Source organism: Pseudopodoces humilis, chromosome 4 (genome assembly GCF_049639895.1).
Source record: "Pseudopodoces humilis isolate 2021_Gansu_Grassland_sample_001 chromosome 4, ASM4963989v1, whole genome shotgun sequence".
In the NCBI taxonomy this organism is placed as follows: Eukaryota; Metazoa; Chordata; class Aves; order Passeriformes; family Paridae; genus Pseudopodoces; species Pseudopodoces humilis.
The window spans coordinates 12,829,649-12,838,587 of record NC_142203.1 but is presented as its reverse complement, the minus strand read 5'-3'; positions in this window follow the sequence as shown (position 1 = coordinate 12,838,587).

The window sequence follows — 8,939 nt, the reverse complement described above, 5'->3', positions numbered from 1 at the left end:
GCAGGTGTGAAGCTCACCTTGGTCTGCTCAGAGGAGGAATGGCTCTACCACAGCTTTTTTTCATGAGAAATCCTGTGGTGCTTAATCTATTCTGCTCCAAATATAATGATACTTTTTCCTGAATATGCTTTATGTACAAAATAAGGTTTTTCTGAGCAATTTTTGTTTTATTTGCTCCTTTTCAGTTAGCTACAACAACCCAAAGAAGAACTGAGATTTTGGTTTCTCTGACTTGACTTCTCTCTGTTACTATATTTTTCTTTCACCTAGGTGGTGTGATGCTACTGAAAGCCAACAAATTTTAGGGACACCATTGTGTCCTAAAAATTTATATTCAGTTTTGAAATAATTAATAACCTTGTGAGGAGGAGAGCATAAACCATTATAGGCAGATAGTAGCAATTTGACCTAGCTCTAGGGACACAAAAGAACAAAGAAACAAACATGTGTTTATTGTCTTTTAGAAAGAAAAATATGATGTCCATTATAAAAAGTACTCTGTCAAATATAACATTTCCCAAGTTCCTTAAATTTAATTAAGTTATTAATTATGATACCTTATGATAAGAGGAAGAAACTGAAGTACTTTAAAAGTAAATGAATACTGTTCAAGTCTATAATAAACAGGGTTTTTTATTAATTAATTGATAGAGCGGGACTGTACTATTCTTACTCTTTTATATCTTATTTGTCAGCCTGGACAGACATAAGAACTGCTAACTACTGTGTTCCAGGATGACTGAGCATCATGCTACTCAAGAGGACAGGCAAATAAACCAGCCTGAGTTTAGGATCTGTTCCATGTGGGTCTTTTCAGTAGATATTAAAGATAGCTAAAAACCAAAAAAGCTTAGCATTTCAGTGTGAGAACCCTTCGGATTACATTTACAATGTCTTAGATTAAATCTTACAACCTCAGAGAAAGTGAATTGGAGTAAGAAGATAAATGCTGGCCTATTAAGCCAAGATTGACTTTTTTTTTTTTTTTTTTTAAATAAGATGTCAAAAATACTCCCAAGCAAACGATAGAAGTACTTGGAGAAACTGACAGCTTTAACTACACTGACTGTAAATACCCCTGTTTAAAATCCTGACTGTACACCAGGAGAACCCCTTTTCTCTCTTCTGTGCTCCTTCCGCATCCACAGATTTCTCAGACAAAGGAAAATTTTTCCTGATGTAGGCTCATGGGCTTAGGCTTTTCATGAAGCTCCAAAGGGTGTCAGTATTTTGCTGAGTCTCTCAGTAATTTCACAGTGATTCTCCAGAAATCTTGTTGTGTGGACATACTGGGGTCTTCCACGTGTAAGGACATGTGGATAGAAAAAGCAGGTGTGAGAAGAGCAAAACATTCTGTTTTGTGACAACAGAAATATGTGTAAGAATTTTTATTCCCTCCCTTCAAAATCCAAAGCCTGGCAACAACCGGAGCCACTTTCACAGAGGAGACAGCCCAGCTGTGAGTGGGGAGGAGTGAACTGGCTGCCAGGGTCATTTTTGTTTGTGCTGTTGAGAAATGGGCTTTCCCGAGAAATCAGGCAGAGCATTTTATTTCAATACTTACTAGAACTGTTAATTATTTTCCCTTGCTCACCACTGTGTTAGATCTGTGCTCATGGCTGATAAAGAGCACACAGTTTGTGGTGGACTTAATTCATCTCAGCTAGTTCTCCTCCACAGAAGAGTTTTCTGCACTGAGGGAAGCTGTCTCCATTTCCTGTCTAAGCAAATCTGACACATTATGCTTTTGGCAAAAGCAAAATCTCCTCCCAGTGCAGAAGTTTTTCTTCTGACATCAAGATCACTGACTTTTCTTTTTCCTACTTGGAAACAGTTTCTTGTTTCAAGTTTGACAGGATTCTGGAAGCTATTTGGAGGAATTATTTATTTGATTAAGTAACTTTTTTTTTTTTTTTACCATCCCAGTTTCTAGAGCTTTTTGTTAGAGATCCCCATTTTGGGGGGTTCAGCTCCCAGACTGAAGCAGAAGGATAAGGCAAGCACAGCTTCCTCTCACCCTGGGAACTTCAGAATTTTGGTCAGCTCAGGGGAAGTTTCCTCTAGGAAATCATGAAGTGAATCTCTGTCTCTTATCAGTCTCTGTGTAAAAGTGAAGACTTGAGGATTTTTTTTATCATCTCACAAACAGGTAACTAAAAAATATAAGCAGTTTCTGTTAGAGCTATTGAATGCAGTATCTGACAGACATGAGGTGACTGCAGCTCCCTGTTTCCACATCCAACTAGTACCGAGGCTGAAGGTGTACCCCCAATGATTTATCTTCTTTCAAATTTTGTATATACAAAATAATTTCTTGACTAATTCAAAACATGAAAAATATGATGGTGATATGTATTTGTTTGATTCGTCTGTGAATTACAAAAAAAAGAGGAACAATAGAAGGCCAGTGTAAATTGAAAATGAGAGCAGGAGAAAGAATGAGGCACAGTGAGGCTTGAGACAAAAGTTGAATGTGTAGTAATTAGTAACAAACGTTTTCATGGTTTCTGGGGATGTTTGTTCTGATAAGGAATTTAAAGGCATCTTCATTAACTAATGGGCTATTTCTCCAGCCTCACTGGTCCAAGTTTTCAGTCTGTGACAATTCTCCTTTCCTGCACAAGGTGTTTTTGATGGCTGCTCACAGTGTGAATGCAGTGTGAATGCAGTGCCTGCATTTATGCCTATCTGAATGCTAAGCCAGTTTTAATAGCTACCTGATTAGGTTCTCATCAAGAACAAAGCCTGTGGTTTTATATCCAAAATGTCATGTGTTTCTCATAGCAATTCCAGCCTGTTAGCCAGGCTGCATTTCTTCCATGGGTATTTGCAGGCATTCAGCCCAAATCAATGTTTCTTTTTACTTCCACAGAGAAGCCCTGACCATTTTGGCAGTTCAGATCAAGCCCTATCAGCCATGAAAATGCCAGGGCATAGATTTCAGTTTTCTCTTTCCAAGAGATGTCTGCTTTGACCATGATAAAAATAAAAATTTAGTGTGTTAAGGAGCTACAGGAAACCTGTGGTTTTCAGAAGGTTGGCATTGAAAATTGTGCTTGTCATTTCATGCTGAATACCTTCTTCAGTGTACAGAGCCAGGGCTCATCAAAAGAAGAATTTCTGAAATGGTTAATATTGACCTTTTGGGTTTTTTTCCCCTAAAAAACATAATGAAAAAAACAACCTTTAGTGTATAGTTTCTCCATGATCAGCTGAGGTTGTGCGTGTGAGAAGACAATGCAGTTAATCATTCTTTGAGCCATTCTTTTGCTAGAAAAAGGTAAATTAAAAAGGAAAAACCATTGTAGTGAACTAAACGATTTCTTTAGGGAAGAGTAATAATAAAAACAATTACATGTTTTATAAGAGACATCTGGTTATTGTTTATTTACACTAGGTTTTCTGATGTGGTCACTTTGCAGTGTTCACAGAGTCAGAGCCAGACCCACATTGCACTTTTGCATGAGGGGGCTGAAATGGCAATTTAAAAAGAGTCACATCTACATTGTGAGGTACTCTGTCTTTTAATTTCCTCTGCTCACATGTAATAATAAAAATTATTTTTAACATGCAAATAACTTCAGTAGTTAAAAAGAAATTAGGGCTTGTAAGGGAAGATTTCATTATACACTTAAAAGAAAACTACACCACACTGTAGGGCACATAAATGTATTCGACAAGCTAAAGGCTGAAGGAAATGATGCCATGCTGATTGGATTTTATTTTTCCTTTATGCATTTCTAGAAGCTGTATGGAAGGAAAATAATGTATGGGGAGGAAAAAAAAAATGCATGCCTGTGGTTAAAATAAACTAATTGGAAGAGAAGAATCCTAATTGAAATTGCATCTGTGTACCAAAGGAAAATCTCTATATGCTGTGAAACCTGTGGTTAAAAATACCTTACACCTGAAAATGTATGAGCTGGATCCTGAGCCAGACAGCTGAAGTCAGCAAGATTAGAAAGAAAGAAACTGGTGAGGACAAACACAAACCTCTCATTTTTCCTCCAAAACCCCAGTGATCAGGATAACAGAGTTTTAAGCACTGAGAAACAAACGTTTTAAGAATTGGAATTTGCTTTAAGAATTGATATTTGCTGCAAGAAATGCTTTTTGTATTCATGAAGAACTTGTATAATATTTATCACATTTTGGTTTTAATTTTCACTCTTATTGGGATGAAGATAGTAGCTGTGTCCAAAGGAATACATTGAATAGGAGGTGAAATCTGCCCTTGTCAATTCAAGTTGTTGACAAGAAAAAAAATAAATTCCAGTTTTCTGCTTTAGAAAATGACACTGAAAAAGCTGAGGGTTCCCAACAGTGGGGGGAATTCTTAATTAAATTGTGGGGATGAATCCCTCAAGAAAATTCACAGAGCAAGTTCTATAAAGAGGAAACAAATAAATGTCAATGATTTGTTTTCATATGAAACACCATTATTAGTGTAAATCAATTATCTGAAGTGTTCATTGAGACTGTGGTAGCAATGAGAACCGAGTTATCAGACCAGGCTGATGCTCAGAGCTGTCTAAAAACAATTCAGAAGTCACCTGGCTATGGTGTCACCCTAAACTGTTGCCTGTTCCACTTCCTCAAAGAGGTACTTCAGTAACCCAGTTCTACTGGAAAAAAAGAGCTGACAGAAGACACAACCCAAAGTCATGAGTTCAGGCTGTCATGGAAAATCACCCTTTAAATTTTTATGCACAGTTATTGTTGATGGAGGCTTAGGTGAATCCAGTTGGAGCAGAGGAAAAGTGTTTTGTGGATGATCTGGCTGCCACAGGGATGGAGAAGGCTGAACATGTTCAGTGAACCCAGAGGGGAGAAACAACCACCCACAGTTCAGGAAAGGGCTGTGGGCTTTTGGGTGGGCTGCCAGCTCCTTTGGGTGCAGAGGATGCAGTGACGAGCTCTAGTGCAACCTCATTCTGCTGCTGGTGTCACATTGACCTAGTGGCACAACTGATGCAAACTTCAGTCTCCTCCACCTACACCTAAATTCAGAAAAGAGAAAAAAATATTCTCTTTAACAAAGCTTTTGTCTTCCTTCCCTTCCCTGTAATTTCATTTTCAGCCATTCACAATCTGGTCTTAAAGGACTTTCTTTTATAGTTTTATTGGATTTCCATATAAATCAGTGGCTAATTAATATCTGCAAAACAGTAGTAAATGCCAGGCAACATTGATTTTGAGGAGAGGGATAAATCCCTCTGTTAATGGTCAGATCTCTTGCATCATGGTGATTGTAATGGTTCTCAATTTTTGTCCTTTTATGCCTTTAGAGTTCCCAAAGCTCCAGTCAGATGTAAAGATTCACTATGCATGCAGCCATGAACTGAAACATTCGTTTTTCTCTCTTTTCTCCATTTACAGGGGAGTTTGTGCTGAATTCTGGCCAAATTAGCCCAAACGACCCCCTCATATGTCCCACAGGTGGTTGTTCTGCAGCTCCTCCTCCTCCTCTTCCTGTGCCACTACAGTGAATAAACCTTGCCTTTGCAGACCATGAATGTATGTCCCACAGGTGGTTGTTCTGCAGCTCCTCCTCCTCCTCTTCCTGTGCCACTACAGTGAATAAACCTTGCCTTTGCAGACCATGAATGTACATAGTAAGGGCTCAATGATATATTCAAAATCATGTATTTCTGGGACCAAAAACCCCAGCAAAAACCAGCCATTTGGATTTTCTTAGCTAGGGAAGTTTTGTTTCATAAATTCTCAAAACACATGAAGTCATCAGCCATTTCTGAACATGTAAGCAGAAATACTTGCAGATGTTCTCCTGTTAAAAGTTAAACAGTCCATTTAGGCAAGCAGTAGAAAGATACATAGAGGGAACAACTTGACAGCTTCTGGTTTTCCACGTGCTGGAGGTGTAAGGCTCAGATACCTCTACTTTGGGTATCATTCTCTGGAACAGGGCTTCATTTTTTTCCAGTGCAGCATGACACTGTGTCTAATTAGTCCTCATTACTATGAAATGACATGAAATGACAAATGACATGTATGAAATGACATGAGAAGACAAAGCCCTGTAGGGGAAAAGGTGTGCCCTGGAAGTGGTTAAATTGTCATTTCACATGAAGGAAATGGATGCATAACAGTATTGACACAATGAACTTCTTGACATAATGGCTTTGAAGTGATGAAGTATGCCATCATCTCATTTCTCCAGTGAGAGGCACTAAACCCTGTCAAATTCATCAAACTGCACAACAAAATTCATATTAGTATGTTTGACAAAGCAATCCCTTGGCCATGAAAATGCAATAAAATCCCTAAAGTTGGTTTTGAGCTTGATGGGCATCATTGCAACGTCATTTCTGGTATCGCCCTTCTGTGCCCTTCTCAGGAAACATGAACTTGTGGTCCTTGGGACTGACTCATTGCTTTTGTTAATGTTTGTAGAAGTTTCTCTATGGGCAAAAAAGGTTCAAACATAGAATACTGAACCAGCTTGAAATAAAAGCGCCATGTACTGCAATAAATGGCAGATTTATAATACCCACTGAGATACTCCTTTTAATCCAGCACTTTATTAATCAGTTTTATTCTTTACTTGTTATGTGGAATTAGGATAGAATAGGATTCATGCCAAAGCATAAGTCAGTCAGTTACCATGTTTTGTGTGATGGAAAGATAAACTCTCTTTTTTGAAGAAAAGTGGATATCAATACAATCCGCATTTCTACAGTGTGCTGTATCAATTGACAATTTTCTGTTCAAATGAAAATAACTTACACCAATAAATTAATTTTTCTTGGACTCATTCAGATGAGGCTGTATTTATATTGTTGTATTTCTCTTTTCTGGCTGAGAGTCATGGGTTGGAAATTCAGAGAGTGCATTCTAAAACAGATGCTTTGAAATTAAGACAAATCAGGTTGAACAGAGTTGCTGAAGACTGAGACCAAAACCAGCCACTCTGTATTAAATATCAGTTGCTTGAAATTGGCACAAATGTGTTTTCTAAGCCTTTTTGCTAGTTGAATAAGGGATTTGTCCAAGAAATCTCCCTCCTTTTCAGACCCACATAGCCACAACTTATCCTTCTGAAAGCTGCTGTAATCAAGGATTTAAACAGAAACTCTGCCTCTGATGAGATCCTAGGAGACCATCCATCTTCAGAGACAGTGACAGGCTTTCCCAGCGCTCTTGGGATTACTTTGGGTAATGTCTCCATGTCAGTCTCCAGTCCCAGACCTACAGAGCTGCCAGGTCCCATCACTATGGGACACTCCTGGGGTTTGGTGTCATCATCAGGGATGCCAAATTCCCATGTTCAGAGACCCCTTTGTGACACCAGTGGAAAATATCCACAGTTTTTCCACAGAAAAAATTTTCCAACACAAACAACATTATTGCAAACGTAACAGATAGAATCTGGAGACAAAGGAGTCCATTTTAGGAAGTAAGAGGAGCAAGAATTTAGGGAGGTGAGTCTGCAACAGGAACTCATCCATCACAAACTCACCAGAGTGCCAGTGGCCTTCCAGGTTTTTACACAATTTGCACTCGTTCTTTCCAAAAGTAGCTGTATTTTTCCCATCTACTAGATGTATCCCATTCTGCTCTGAGAGTTCTGATTTTGCATTATTCTGCTCTCCTACATTTCTGACCATACACAGCACACACTGCTGCAATGTCCACGCCAGCCCAGGGTCTCTGCATGTCTGCCAGGGGGGCACTGCTCTGCCTCTTGACACATTTTCATCAGTGACCGTGCTCCTCCTCATGAGGACTATAATGTAGTCGAGATAGACTGATCAAAAATGTTACCATTCTTCCCAAACAGACTCCTGCAACTAGTTTTCTTCCGGAGCTGACTTTTCGCATCTTACCCCAAAACCAAAGTCAGGACTTGAGAAGATTTGTTGGGGGAGACACTAGAGTCAATGTTTCCACCTTGACCAAGCATTTGGTATCCTCTCTGTGTGATGTCATTTAGAATAACTAGTCCAAAATAATACATGTTTTTCTTTAATTTTTAATGCAGTTACCTTATATCATTTCTTTTTTATTATTTTTATGTTGTGTTATTTTGTCACATGGCACAGTGTCACCTCATTTGAAAAATATTTTTTTTTGCATAGTATGCTCTTGACAGACTCAAAATCTCAAAGGACATGGGGGATATTTGTTAAATACTACTCACTCCTAATACTAACTTGTAGAAATAAGGTCAGCTCCTGAACAGTCTCATTAGAGAACACTAAAAATTTTTTTGGCTCTGTGCTTCACCTGTCTTGTTTCATTTTCTCTTTCCTTCTAAGCATGGAATATATCTCACATATCTGGAGCTCCTGTGAGGATGGAAAACTGGAAGTGTTACTATTTTTTCCTCTCTCCATATCTCTTTTGCACATCTTTAGCTATTATGAGTAGATTCAGTCTTTTGGTGGCAGGTTTTTCTGAATTTTATGAAAAATGCTTCTCAAATGATTTAAAGAGCCTTATATTACTCTTCTTTTGCTTCCTAAACTTTTTGCTAACAGCTGCAGGACTATGTATATATGTATGCATCTATGCATAAAGAAGAGGTCATCAATAAACACAGCTGCTTAAAATATTCCGATTGCAAACTGTTATAAATGCAATGGCAAAATAGGGTTAATAAAAAAGTGATTTATTATAAAATAATTTCAAGCACCAGCAACGAGAGAAAAAAACCACAATAAAATAAATCAGCGCAGCGCTGGGTGGACAGGGGTCTATACCCAGAGGTACAGATTTACCCAAATCCACGAAGGAGGGTAGACTGTCCGGGGTTTTTATAGAGATTTTGTGTCCTGAGGCCAAAACTCCGAGCAGTTACTGTTCAACAAAGAGTTTGGATGGCTGGTTGAATGAATTTCCTGGAACCGTGGAACTGAATCAATAGACGACTGGGCAGAGTCCGTTCGCATGTGAAAGGTTCTGAGTGCTTCTTGATT